The sequence below is a fragment of the Lolium rigidum genome, chromosome 3 (assembly GCF_022539505.1).
Source record: "Lolium rigidum isolate FL_2022 chromosome 3, APGP_CSIRO_Lrig_0.1, whole genome shotgun sequence".
NCBI classification, from domain to species: domain Eukaryota; kingdom Viridiplantae; phylum Streptophyta; class Magnoliopsida; order Poales; family Poaceae; genus Lolium; species Lolium rigidum.
Window position 1 is genome coordinate 332,536,957 of NC_061510.1, and position 13,737 is coordinate 332,550,693.

Below are 13,737 nucleotides of genomic sequence, written 5' to 3' on the forward strand. Positions count from 1 at the left end.
TATCGAGCATGGAGTCCTTCGTCTTCATGTGCCACGAGCGAGCATGTCGAGTATAGACTCGTAACCCTAACCATCGAACCTCACTCGTTCATCGGAATATCCGCAACATAAAACGTTGCGGCCACGCAGAGTCAATACATTTGGAATTGTATTGGCGAGTATCACTAGAGACGTATAACAAACCTATCAAGTACATTTTCAAGGCGAGGGTTCAAACTTTTGTTTTTTCACAAAGCAATCATATTATCATCCTAGTTTTTATCCCGACGATTTTAATCTCCGAACTCCTATAGTGCACATGTGAGTAGGCCAAGCTCGTGGCCCCTACCATGTAATCTCCTTTCTTCATCGCACATGTCGGTAAGTCGGGCTCAATGCCCTTGCCATGCCAATCTCCATTCCACTAGTGTACATGTCAGCAAGTCAGGCTCAATACCCTTACCATGCCACCACCAGTGTAGATGTCAGTAAGTCAGGCTCAACGCCCTTGCCATGCCACTCACTACCAGTGTACATGTCAGTAAGTCAGGCTCCATGCCCTTACCATGCCACTCGACCTATACATGTCAGTAAGTCAGGATCAAAGCCCTTACCATGCCTGGTCGACCTACAACCTTCTCAAGTACTATTCATATCCGCCCCAATTCATCCAATAATTGTTTTGTCAACTCAAAACTAACCTTTCAACTAATACATACTCATGACATGATATTCCACACACTTATAAAGTAAGCATATCCAAGCAATCAAACATAGGTTGACTACAAATGAATCCAATCATAAAAACATATGGCTATCCTAAGCCGGGTTTCATAGCAATAGCACACAATCCATCAATAAAAATCCTACACATGTATTTGTACTAAAATCGTACTGCACTTATAGGAAAACAATAGATCTGTTATGATCAAAAGTTCAACTTGCCTTATTTGTCGTTGGCGTTCGCACTCTTCTTGCAAGAACAGGGGTTACACTCCGCACGATCTAGGTGATAAAATAATCACAATAAATATCTAGAGAGCACAAACAGAGAAAACACATAACAAAATAATGCATGGATACTCTCAAAATAACTTAGGCTCGAAACTAGTTTATAAGAATTTGTTTATTCAATAGGAATTTCGAAAAGGCATTTTAATACAAACTCGTGAACTTATGCATAAAATAATTTCGAAAATCACAAATAAGTATTCTAGTCTATGGGAGATTTCTTTATATTTAATTTTCGACTAGAATCAACTTAAGATCATTTATATAATTTAAAATATAGTGTAAATACTATAAACAATATTATTAATTTGAAAAATCCTTAGGTTACGTGAAATCTCAAATTAACAGTACCAAGTTGTGCTTATCATTTTTCTGAATCCAACGCTATATTATTTGCTAAAATCCGAATTACGAAAATATATTTATGATTTTTAAAAGATTAAACATTTCGCGGACTTTTAATAATTTTGTCTAAAAAGTTGTCAGAAAAAGTTTCTCGGATGGAGAAACTTTCTACACCAAAGTTGCAGGGAACTTAATTACAAACTCAATGGAAAAAGAATCGTCTAAAACGGAGCTCTAGATTTATTGTTACGAATTTTCAAAAAAATTATGGGTGAACAAGCTAGCACATCCTGCACGTGATCGATGTGATCGATCGTGAGGCCTGGTTCAGTTATCTGTACTAACGTAGGCTCTCAGATTTAGATCTAACGTTAGTGGCAGATTTGACTTAATCTACCTCAAACTGTAAGCTGCCGGCTACTTACAATGGCAGAAGCCCGCCGTTGTCGTCGATGTGGCCGAGGGAAAATAGACTCCGGGTGCTGCTCGATGTGGGGAACTCGAAAGCGTGTTCATCGCGCTGGTGCTCTTCCTTCAACGGCGAGCAGAGGTGGCCGGAGTCACATGGCGCGATGGTGACCAGGTTCATACGACGACGGTGATATCAGTGTCGTTGACGAATTCGTCGTTTTGCTGCGCAATAAAACGAACCAGGAGGCTCAGATGATGCGCGAGTTCACAAGAAGAAGGTTGGATCAAGATTGGGCGGCGGGGCTTACGAATTTTATCAGAATCCACAGAATAGTGCGGCGGTAGGCGGGACTCCGGCGGTGAAATTGGACGGCCTGGCGGCACCAAAATTAGGGTTTCAGAGGGGCACCAACAGAGGAGATATGTAGGTATTTATAGGGATTTTATTTCGTGTGAAACGGATCAAAATCGAACTAGAATCGGAGATTTTGGTGGTCAGTTTTGGAGACGAACTCGTACAGTTCGTGGCCTGTGCTGGAGCTAGGAGATGGCCTGACACGTGGGTCCGTGTGGAAAAAAAAATACAGGGGTGCTGGGCACAGGGTGTTGTTGCTGCGCTAGGCTAGCTCGGCCTTTGGGCACGCGTGGTGCTGGCTGGGTTGGCTCGCGGCTTGAGCTGGCCGGCCGATCAGTTTTTACTTTATTTTCTTTCCTTCTCTTATTCTTTAAATCGCTTTAGGCCACCATATTGATTCAAACAAACTTTGTAAAATTTATAATCTACCCAGTATGATTTTCGGACACTAATAATTACTCTTTCAGTTCAAAATAAAAACACAAGTACACACTTGTCGTGCGGGCTATTTAGAAAACAAGAAACATAAATTGGATTTATTGAAATCAAACGATTAAAATATTTCCCGAAACTGAAAGTTTTCGCAAGTTTTATTTCAACATGAATTTTGATATTGAAATCGAAACGACTCAATTAACTTTATAAAACTAATATTGATCAAAACCAATTACAAAAATATTATTGTGCATATAACACTTTATATGGCTACTTGGTCATTGATATATCAAAATAAAGTTTGGGCCTTTTGAGTAAAGCAAGTTTGTAAATGTAAATATTTTTTTTGAATGGACTTTTGAATATTTTATTTTGTAGAGACATTGAACAAACTTCTCAAAAAATATTTTATGTTTAAAGAAAAAATCAAGATCAGGTATTTTTGGACATCACTTTAGAATGTTTGCAATAAATACATTGAAGTTAGATAGTCATCGTAATCCACTCGTAATAAGTATTCTTAAATCCAGTTTGGTAAAAGTTAAACAAGTTTTAAAAAGTTTTTTTTTCCTTGTGAAATTTCAACAAAGATAAACAATTCAATCAACTAAATTTATTTATTTTTACATTCCAAAATTTGGAAATTTTGGGATGTTACAACTACGGACAATGCCGTGCGGACTTAGGACTCCCCAGCCTCACCAGCTTGCCCCCTTGGATTACAAGTGTACCACGGTAAAGCGCATCCGTTGATGAACGAGAGGTGGAAACACTTTTGACTACTCCGTCCCACTCCGGATCTTATGGTTAACACGGGTATTACGGAGCACAAGAATCACTCGGCGACATTTGTTGTTTAATCCTAGATGGATATAAGCCCTTGCAATGGAACCTCCACCATATCAACACACTCCATGGTTCCATTGCCAACCACATAGTCATATTCATAGTTATGAAAATAGTGGTTTTGCTTTTTATGCAATAGTGATAATCATAGTACTTTGCAAGTAATTTGATAGAAATACTCAAATGACATGAGAAAGTGATGAACTTGCCTGAACACTGCAAAGTTTTGCAGTTGGAAGGTGTGTACTGACCCTTGTCCTCTGTCTCTGAAAAATAGCATCATTGTCCGATAAGGGCAATGGTTAAAGAAGCAATTATGCATGATTCCAGTTTTAGGGTTTGTTCCCCCTTCCGATGTTGCTTTACCCATAAGAGATCTTAACCTTGGCGCCAACCGGGCAGCTTTCCCGTCCACACTTCCTTCGGTGTGAGGCCCGGTATAAGGTCTAGCCAATCATGTTCCTCCGCTACCTCGAGCACCCACCCTTTGTTGCATGCCCCGACCCTGGGTCCTCGCCGGTCCCATTATTCCCATATATTTCAGGGTGGACCCCGACCACGACGACGATCCGGGATCGAACCAAACTCCTTCGCCGGTAGCTGCAACCCATCATAGACCGCAATACCGTGGGGACTTAGGACTCCCCAGCCCTCACCATCTTGCTCCTTCGGGCGACAAGTGTACTACGGACAATGCCGTGGGGACTTAGGACTCCCAGCCTCACCAGCTTGCCCCCTTGGATTACAAGTGTACCACGGTAAAGCGCATCCGTTGATGAACGAGAGGTGGAAACACTTTTGACTACTCCGTCCCACTCCGGATCTTATGGTTAACACGGGTATTACGGCACAAGAATCACTGGCGACATTTGTTGTTTAATCCTAGATGGATATAAGCCCTTGCAATGGAACCTCCACCATATCAACACACTCCATGGTTCCATTGCCAACCACATAGTCATATTCATAGTTATGAAAATAGTGGTTTTGCTTTTTATGCAATAGTGATAATCATAGTACTTTGCAAGTAATTTGATAGAAATACTCAAATGACATGAGCAAGTGATGAACTTGCCTGAACACTGCAAAGTTTTGCAGTTGGAAGGTGTGGACTGACCCTTGTCCTCTGGTCTCTGAAAAATAGCATCATTGTCCGATAAGGGCAATGGTTAAAAAAGCAATTATGCATGATTCCGAGTTTTAGGGTTTGTTCCCCCTTACGATGTCGTTGTTATTTTATGAGAGGTTAATACTAAGATAGATTTGGAGATACTCTGTTTAGGGTAAATAAAACCTTGAAATATTGTCAAGGTGTTTTGAAAGTCCAATTGCATTAATGGACTTATTTTCATTATTGAAAATAATATGTGTGATTTAAATCATTATTTAAATCCTTAAAATAGGACTTATTCTTAATTGTCTTCAAAAATTCTCTTTGATATTTTATTTAAATAGAGAATTTTATGCTGATCCTTTTTCATATTTTTAATTTATTTTTAAGAGCTTTTATCAATTTTCTATTGAATTTCAAAGTTTCATGTTTTTATTGAATTGTGAAAAGTCATTTTTGCCCCTGGGCCCACCTGTCAGGGTGGCCCAGTGGGTTGGGCTAAACCAACTCGGGTCCAACCGACCCGAGCGGTCGCTCACTCGCCCAGCACCTCGCGCCCGTGTTCTTACCCTAATCTCTATCTCTCGCTCTGGCGACCAGAATCGCCTCCGCCGTCGCCGATTTATCCCCGCCGCCCCGGGCCGGTCGCCGGCGACGAGGTGTCGTGGATGCGGGTCGCCTTTCGACGGCGAACCGGATGGTCCGCGCCGATCCGTCGGCTGGCGCCACCGTTCGCTCGCCATCGACCCGCCGGTACGCCGGACCTTCGGCGTCGCACGCCGCCGTGCGTTGGAGAGGCCGTGGCCCTTCATCCAGGCGCCTCCCATGCGCGTGGTGCAGCGCTAGGTGTGGTGGTGGTCGCCAGGCTTGGCTTGGCCAGGCCTGGTGCCGCCGTGCTCCGACGCGCGCCGCCTTGGCCGCCATGACCGCGTCGGCCACCTCCTCCCTGGTGAGTTCCTCTCCTTCCCTTCTACTTCTTCTTCCTCACCTCTTCTTCGTCTAGCTTGACCATGGCCTGCTTGTCCTCGTAGAGGTTCTGGCCGTGCTAGCTGCTCGCTTCTGTTGCGCCTAGCTTGCTGTGTGGCATGTGCTCGCTGCTTGCTTGTGCTATCTGCCATGAATCCTAGCTACTGTGTCTTGCCCTATTCCGCCTAGTGGCTTTGCTTAATTCCTGTTATCTTGATTGTGCACATTACTTGTGCATGTTCCGAAGCCACATGCTTGTTGAATCTTGCATATCCGGCTTGGATCCTTTCACAGTGCCTCCGTTCGAGTTACTATTCTTGCTAGACTCTCATGTGTATTCAATTTGGCTGCCCTGGCTTGATTACCATGTGTATTCCTTGCAATTTGCAAGTTCCAGGGCACTGATGTGCTGTCCCTTGTGCTCAATTTCATGTGTATGCTTGATTGAGCATTACTGTTGGTTTAACTGCTTGGTTCTGTGATGAGCACTAAGTGTTGTACTTATGTATCTTGATCCAGTGGTTCATCCTGCCTTGGATGAGCTTCTGGATACAATCATTTGATTATCCCTTTGGTTATCTGAGAAACACTTGTTGATTATCTGTGGCCAATTAAATGTCTGGCCCATGCTCTGTTGCTTAGTGATGCTCTAGCATACCCTAGCATGCTATGGCAAGCTCTGATGATCCTGTGATCATCAACAGCTGATAATTGGTTTGCTTACCTGTGCCTGTGCATTGCTGTTACCTATTTAGGTGTATGTGTGTGGCACAGATCAGTGCTGGTGCTTGCTCAAGCATCAGCTGATACTTGCAGTGATCCTCTGGATCCTTAGCAAATGTTTAATCCAAGATTTGCTTGTTAATATCAATTATCTGTGTTGCTTTAATTGATGAAGTGGATAATTGATGTGAACTGTGATACAGTGATGATCATCACAATTGATTGGCTTAGGCTAGATGGATGCCCACAGTGGTTGGGAACCCTAGCCCTTCTTTGAACCCAATCAGGGTGATGATATTTGTATTTGGCTTGTTGGTTTGGCTGTTCTAGGGTTTGAGGTGACCCTGGCAGTAGTCATGTGCTGCCCTAGGGTAGCTCCCCTATTTGTTGGCTTGCTGTTGCTTACCAAATGCTTTCTGGGTGATCCATTTGTTGGATTGCCAGTGGCTCTTGATGTTGAAATCAAACAGACAATATTCTGTCTAGGTCTGATGGTCAATTAGCTGTAGGTGCTAAGTGTGTGTAACTAGGCTGACTTGTGCTCTCATCTCTTGCTTGGATTTCTTCAGTTATGCAATTATTGTCATATCTGTTGTTCCCTTTTGATGATTGACCAGTGGCCTTTCTGCTCTCGCTTGCACCATATGGCTTAATAGCCGGATGATGACATAACTTGGGTATCACACCCTGTCGATTATGGGTGCTTGATGCATATGCTTATATATGAACAAAACCATCTGGTTTGTCCATGATGCTTGGTATACCTCACTCCAGCTCCTAGATTGTGATGTTGGTGTAGAGGTTTGCCTCTGTGTTGATCTTATGGTTGCTTTGCTTGCCCTGCTCCTCCTTGTGACTTGATGAAACTTGATTTAATTCAGAGGTGTGCTGGAATAGATTGAACAGTGAGGCTGTTCTATCTGTTCTAGCTGTTCTTGGTGTTCTTGGTGTTCTTGGTGGCTTATCAGTTCAGTTCTGCCGATGGATGATTCAAGTGACTAGGGTTTGGCTGGGAAAAGCTTTTATATGCTGCTGGCTTGCTCTTGTTGGTCGACGAGCACCACCTGCGGGCTTGTGGTGACTCACCCTGGTGTGTGTGTGTGTTACACATGCACACAGCCTTGTGTGCTGCCTGGTTGTGTGTGTGTGCAAGTGCTGTGCACTTGGACTTGGTCCTATCTGTGGCATGGATCTGCTCGGCAGAAACTTGAGCATATCCACTTCATTTCATTTGTTTGCTAACCTGCCAAGTGGTTATGCCACTTGGCATAACACTTATTCTTTTATTTGCTTTGTGTTTGTGTGCAGGGACACAACCTGATGCTCCAAGGATCATGGAGATCATCAAGTACAAGGCTAAATGAAGACTAGATTGTAGTGTTAGGATAGAACATTAAATTGTACTTTTCTTTTCTCGTTCATTTTCCATTTTGTCCAATTCTTGTAATATGTTGTAATATTCATTTGTTTCAAATTTTGAATATTGTAAATGACAATGTATCTTGTGTGATTATTAATAAAGCTCAAGTTTTCCTTAATGAGCTTTACTTAATTGTTGTATTATTTATAATCTTGATTCGAGGCTAATTGTTTATTAAATTATCTCAAGTTTGGATAATGTGATATTCATTTGATGTTTGAATTTGAAATTCAAATTCAAACTTGGGTTGAATTCATTCATACAACTTAATTTAGAATTCAATCATGCAACTTAAGTTTGTGATGCAAACTCTCCCTCTCTTCTCAAAACCCTAGTTTAGTTGAATAAGGAACAGGTTTGTCGCACTCTCGAAACCCTAACCCTGTAAGGTGTCGAGAGAGAAACTTGTCCCCCTTCGATGCAGTTTTTGTTTAAAAGCGCGAAATTTCCCCGTAAATTACAATACAATGCACATCCCTTTCTAAAATCTACCCCTCGATCGTCTCTAAACCTAGGATATTACAGCCTTTCCCCCTTAAAGAAAACTTCGTCCCGAAGTTGTGGTGGTAATACCTGAAAAGTTCGGGGTATGTTTTCCTCAGGTCTTCCTCTTTTTCCCAGGTAGCTTCCCTCTCGGGATGATGCTTCCATTGTATCTTGCAGTATTTTATGGCTCGATTCCTGAGTTGTTTCCAGTTTTCCTCGAGAATCTTTGCTGGCTTCTCGATGTACGTCAAATCTGGTTGTAATTCAAGTTCTTCATGTGATACTGGCTCATCTGGGGTCTTCAAACATTTTCTGAGTTGTGACACATGGAATACGTTGTGAACTTGGGATAACCTTCCCGGTAGTTCCAATTCAAAGGCTAACCCTCGGTTTTGACTCAAAATCTTGAAAGGTCCGATGTACCTAGGGCTTAACTTTCCCTTTACTCCAAATCTCCGAAGTACTTTCATCGGGCTCACCTTGAGATATACCATGTCTCCAACTTGTGGCTCCCATGTTCTTCTCTTCGATCTCGTGTAACTCTTTTGTCGGCTTTGGGCTATCTTCAATCTATCTCTTATAATGTCAATGATTTGTTGCTTTTCCTTGACATAATCGAGATTGAACTCCTTGCTTGCTCCGAGCTTCATACCAACATATGGGTGATCTACACTTCCTTCCATACAGAGCTTCAAACGGTGCCATCTTGATGCTTGCTTTGATAGCTATTATTGTATGAAAATTCTGCTAGTGGCAAGTGCTCCTCCCATGATCCTCCGAAGTCTAGGGCACAAGCCCTAAGCATATCTTCTAAGATCTCGGTTAGTTCTCTCCGTTTGTCCACACCGTCCGAGGATGATAGGCGGTGCTATAGTCCAACTTGGATCCTAAAGCTTCATGTAATTGCTTCCGAATGCGACGTGAACACGGATCCTCGATCCGACACGATCTTCTTGGGCACTCCATGTTTACTCACGATCTCTTTGATGTAAAGATCGATGAGTTTCTCTCCTTTATCTTGTTGGTTCACTGCTAAGAAGTGTGCACTTTTCGTCAACCGGTCCACGATTACCCATATCATGTCCTTCTTTTTATTAGTCATGGGTAGTCCGGTGATGAAATCCATTCCTATCTCCTCCCATTTCCATTCTGGAATGGGTAAAGGTTTGATGTCTACGGAGCTTCTATTCTTGTAGACGGTGTTGGGCCTCCAAGAGCGAGAGGTTTGTAGAACGAGCGGCAAGTTTCCCTTAAGTGGATCACCCAAGGTTTATCGAACTCGGGGAGGAAGAGGTCAAAGATATCCCTCTCATGCAACCCTGCAACCACAAAGCAAGAAGTCTCTTGTGTCCCCAACACACCTAATAGGTGCACTAGTTCGGCGAAGAGATAGTGAAATACGGGTGGTATGAATAAGTAGTAGCAACGGCACCGGAAAAGTGCTTTGCCCGGGACGATAAACAAGCGGTAGTAACGCAGCGAGTAGTAACGCGATAAAACGAGTAAACAAGCGAGCGATAGCGATATTTAGGAACAAGGCCTAGGGATTAGACTTTCACTAGTGGACACTCTCAACATTGATCACATAACGAGAATAGATAAATGCATACTCTACACTCTTGTTGGATGATGAACACATTGTGTAGGATTACACGAACCCTCAATGCCGGAGTTAACAAGCTCCACAATTCAATGTTCATATTTAAATAACCTTAGAGTGCATGAAAGATCAACATAACCAAATAGATCACATCAATACCATCACAGTAATAGTTAACTTCACAATCTACGAGAGATCACGATCATAAACTACGCCAAGTACTACATGATGCACACCCTGTCCACACACCATGCAGGGAGGAATAGAATACTTTAATAACATCACTAGAGTAGCACATAGATAAATTGTGATACAAAACACATTGCAATCATAAAGAGATATAAATAAGCACTTCACTATGCCATTCATAACGGTGAATAAGTATTACGTGAAATATAGCCTAAGAGACCCACACGGTGCACACACTAGTCACCTTTACACACGTGGGACAAGGAGTCTCCGGAGATCACATAAGTAAAATTCACTTGACTAGCACAATGACATCTAGATTACAAGCATCATCATATGAATCTCAATCATGTAAGGCAGCTCATGAGATTATTGTATTGAAGCACATAGGAGAGAGATGAACCACATAGCTACCGGTACAGCCCGAGCCTCGATGGAGAACTACTCCCTCCTCATGGGAGCGGCAGCGGTGATGAAGATGGCGGTGGAGATGGCAGCGGTGTCGATGGAGAAGCCTTCCGGGGCACTTCCCCGCTCCGGCAAGGTGCCGGAACAGAGACTCCTGTCCCCCGGATCTTGGCTTCGCGATGGCGGCGGCTCCGGAAGGTTTTCCGTATCGTGGTTCTTCGCATCGGGGTTTCGCGACGGAGGCTTTATATAGGCGAAGAGGCGGCGCAGGAGGGTCGAAGGGGTGGCCACACCATAGGCCGGCGCGGCCGGGGCCCGAGCCGCGCCACCCTATCATCGCGGGGCCCACGGGGCCCTCCTCGCGGCTCTCGGGTGTTCCGGATGCTTCCGGTGAAAATAGGAACCCGGGTCTTGATTTCGTCCGATTCGAGAATATTTCGTTACTAGGATTTCGAAACCAAAAACAGCAGAAAACGAGAAGCGGCACTTCGGCATCTTGTTAATAGGTTAGTTCCAGAAAATGCACGAATATGACATAAAGTGTGCATAAAACATGTAGGTAACATCAATAATGTGGCATAGAACATAAGAAATTATCGATACGTCGGAGACGTATCAAGGTTGTAACTTTCCTGCCGGACTTCGGTGTTCAGCCTTCACCCTTTGGTAGGTATGGCATTCCGCCACATATTGTGCTATCTCTCTCTTCATGTTATTCCACCAGAATAGCTCCTTTAGATCCATGTACATCTTCGTACTTCCCGGATGAATGGAGTATGGTGTTTGATGGGCTTCCCGGAGTATTACTTCCTTGATTTCAGCAATATCCGGAACGCAAATTCTCTTCTGAAACCATAGTGATCCTGATTATCCTCGGTGAAATTCTGATGGTCTTCCTTCATCTATCCTTCTCATCTCCTCCATGATAAATGGATCGTCCAACTGACCCATCATTATCTCATTCTTCAAGTTGACATTTAGCTCATCGGCTACTTGTAAAGCCGATAGTCCTTCATGAGCTTCTTTCTCCCAAAGTTGTATTTGGGCTTGGCTTATTTCCTTCCTCAACTCCGGTGATAACTCTTGTTCCACTCCTCCAGTGCTCTTCCTACTCAAAGCATCTGCTACAACATTAGCCTTTCCTGGAGTATAATTGATGGTCAAATCATAATCCTTGATTAATTCTAGCCATCTTTTCTGCCTCATATTGAGTTCCTTCTGAGTAAAGAAGTATTTGAGACTTTTATGATCCGTATAGAGCTCACACTTGGCTCCATAGAGAAAATGCCTCCAAGTTTTGAGTGCAAATATGACTGCTGCTAATTCCAAGTCGTGTGTTGGATAATTCACTTCATGAGGTCTGAGTTGCCTCGATCCATAAGATATTACCTTCCGATCTTGCATGAGTACGCAACCCAATCCATGTTTGGATGCGTCACGAGTACACGGTGTAATCCTTGCCAACTTCGAGAACTGCTAACACCGGTGCTCGTGGTGAGTTTCTCTTTTAGAGTTTGAAAACTCTTCTCACACTCCTCCGACCACACGAATGGTGTGTTCTTCCTTAATGACTTCGTCATTGGTCCTGCTATTTTGGAGAATCCTTCAATGAATCTCCGATAGTATCCTGCCATTCCTAGGAATCCTCGGATTTCCTTGATAGTTTTGGGTGCTTCCCATTCTAAAACTGCTGCTACCTTGCTCGGGTTAACAACTATTCCATCTTTGCTAATGACATGACCAAGAAATTTTACTTGATCTAGCCAAAATTCACACTTGCTGAATTTGGCACAGAGTTGATGTTCTCTTAGTGTTTGCAACACTATCTTCAGATGTTCAGCATGTTCAACTTTATCTTTGGAATAGATCAAGATATCATCGATGAATACGATGACAAACTTGTCTAGACATGGCATGAAAATCTTATTCATGAGATTCATGAAAATTGCTGGGGCATAGGTTAATCCAAATGGCACTACAAGGTATTCATGATGTCCATACCTTGAAACAAAGGCAGTTTTCGGAACGTCTTCCTTCTTGATCTTTATCTCGGTGATAACCGGATCTTAGATCAATTTTGGAAAAGACTCCCGCGCCTCTAACTTGATCAAATAGATCTTGAATTCTTGGAAGTGGATACTTGTTCTTGATTGTGACATTGTTCAAATTTACGTAGTCTCCGCACATCCTTCTACCACCATCTCTTTTATCCACGAAGATTACGGGTGATCCCCATGGTGAAACACTCTCTTGTATGAATCCTTTTTGTTCCAAGTCATCCAGCTTGCTCCTTAAGTTCTTTCAACTCCTTGGGCCCCATCTTGTATGGTGCCTTAGCAATCGGAGCTGTTCCTGGAATTAGGTCGATAGTGAATTCTATCTCCCTATCTGGTGGCATACCAGGCAATTCCGCAGGAAACACATCCTGGAATTCATTTACTACAGGTATATCTTCTAACTTCACCTCCTTCATACTATTCAACTGTAGCTCCACTTCAATCTGTGTATGTTTGTCGCCTTGGTAGATCATTCTACTTCCATCGGGGCTTTTCAATGATACTGTCTTGTTCACACAGTCGATCAATGCTCCATTAGCTTCTAACCAGTTCATACCAAGAATGACATCAATGTCCTTCATCGGTAGAATGAACAGGTCCGCGTCAAACGCGCACTTATTGATCATGATGACTTGTTTTTGTTTGGTATGGGTTACTACTATCGTTCCCCCCGCAGAAAGTATGGTTATGGGTGTGTCTAACTTAGTGCAACTAATCCCATGTTTGATGATGAATTGTTGAGAAATGAATGATGTAGTTGCACCAGTATCAAAAAGTACTTTGCCAGGATGAGTGAGTATCCGGAGCGTACCTATCACCGCCCGATCGGAGTTGACCACCTCCTCCGGACCGGGTGCGGTTTAGCTTGCCGAAGGGCTTCTTATTCTTCCAGCTTCCCTCCGGTGTTTCCTCCTCGGCTTCCTCCTCCTCCGGACCGACCTCCTCCATTCTTCTTATTGGGGCAGTCCTTCATCATGTGCCCCTCCTGACGACACCCGAAGCAGATGATTCTGGGTTTGCGACAGTCCTTCGAAGTATGTCCTTTAATTCCACAAATACGGCAAACTATTTGGTTTGCCGTCTGAAATGCTTGATTCGTCCTACTACCGTAGTAGTTGCTATTGTTGTTGTTGTTGTATCTTGGCTTGAAATTCAAGCTGGTATTAGGCTTGTTATTGGAAAACCTCTTGGGCTCAAACTTGGCCTTTTTCCTCTTCTCCTCCTGCAGTTGTTTGAAATCATCTTCCAGAGTGATGGCTGCATCCACCAACTCTTGAAACTCCGTCGCTCTCATCATATGGAGCTGAACCTTGAACTCGGGGACTTAACCCCTCGTAAACCTTTTCTTCTTCTTGTCCTCGGTATTGACTTCTTCAACCGCATACCGAGACAGCT

The 13,737-nt window shown here is 43.2% G+C and overlaps 1 long non-coding RNA gene across 1 annotated transcript; it reads right to left on the reverse strand.

Annotated features, from left to right (window-relative positions):
- Positions 1–924: 924 nt before the first annotated feature.
- LOC124700066 lies at positions 925–2,292 on the reverse strand. Its single transcript, XR_007001614.1, has 3 exons — positions 2,055–2,292; positions 1,761–1,968; positions 925–984 (listed from the first exon to the last, which is right to left on the reverse strand). It is a non-coding gene; the product is annotated as an uncharacterized LOC124700066 (long non-coding RNA).
- Between the last annotated feature and the right edge of the window lie 11,445 nt (positions 2,293–13,737).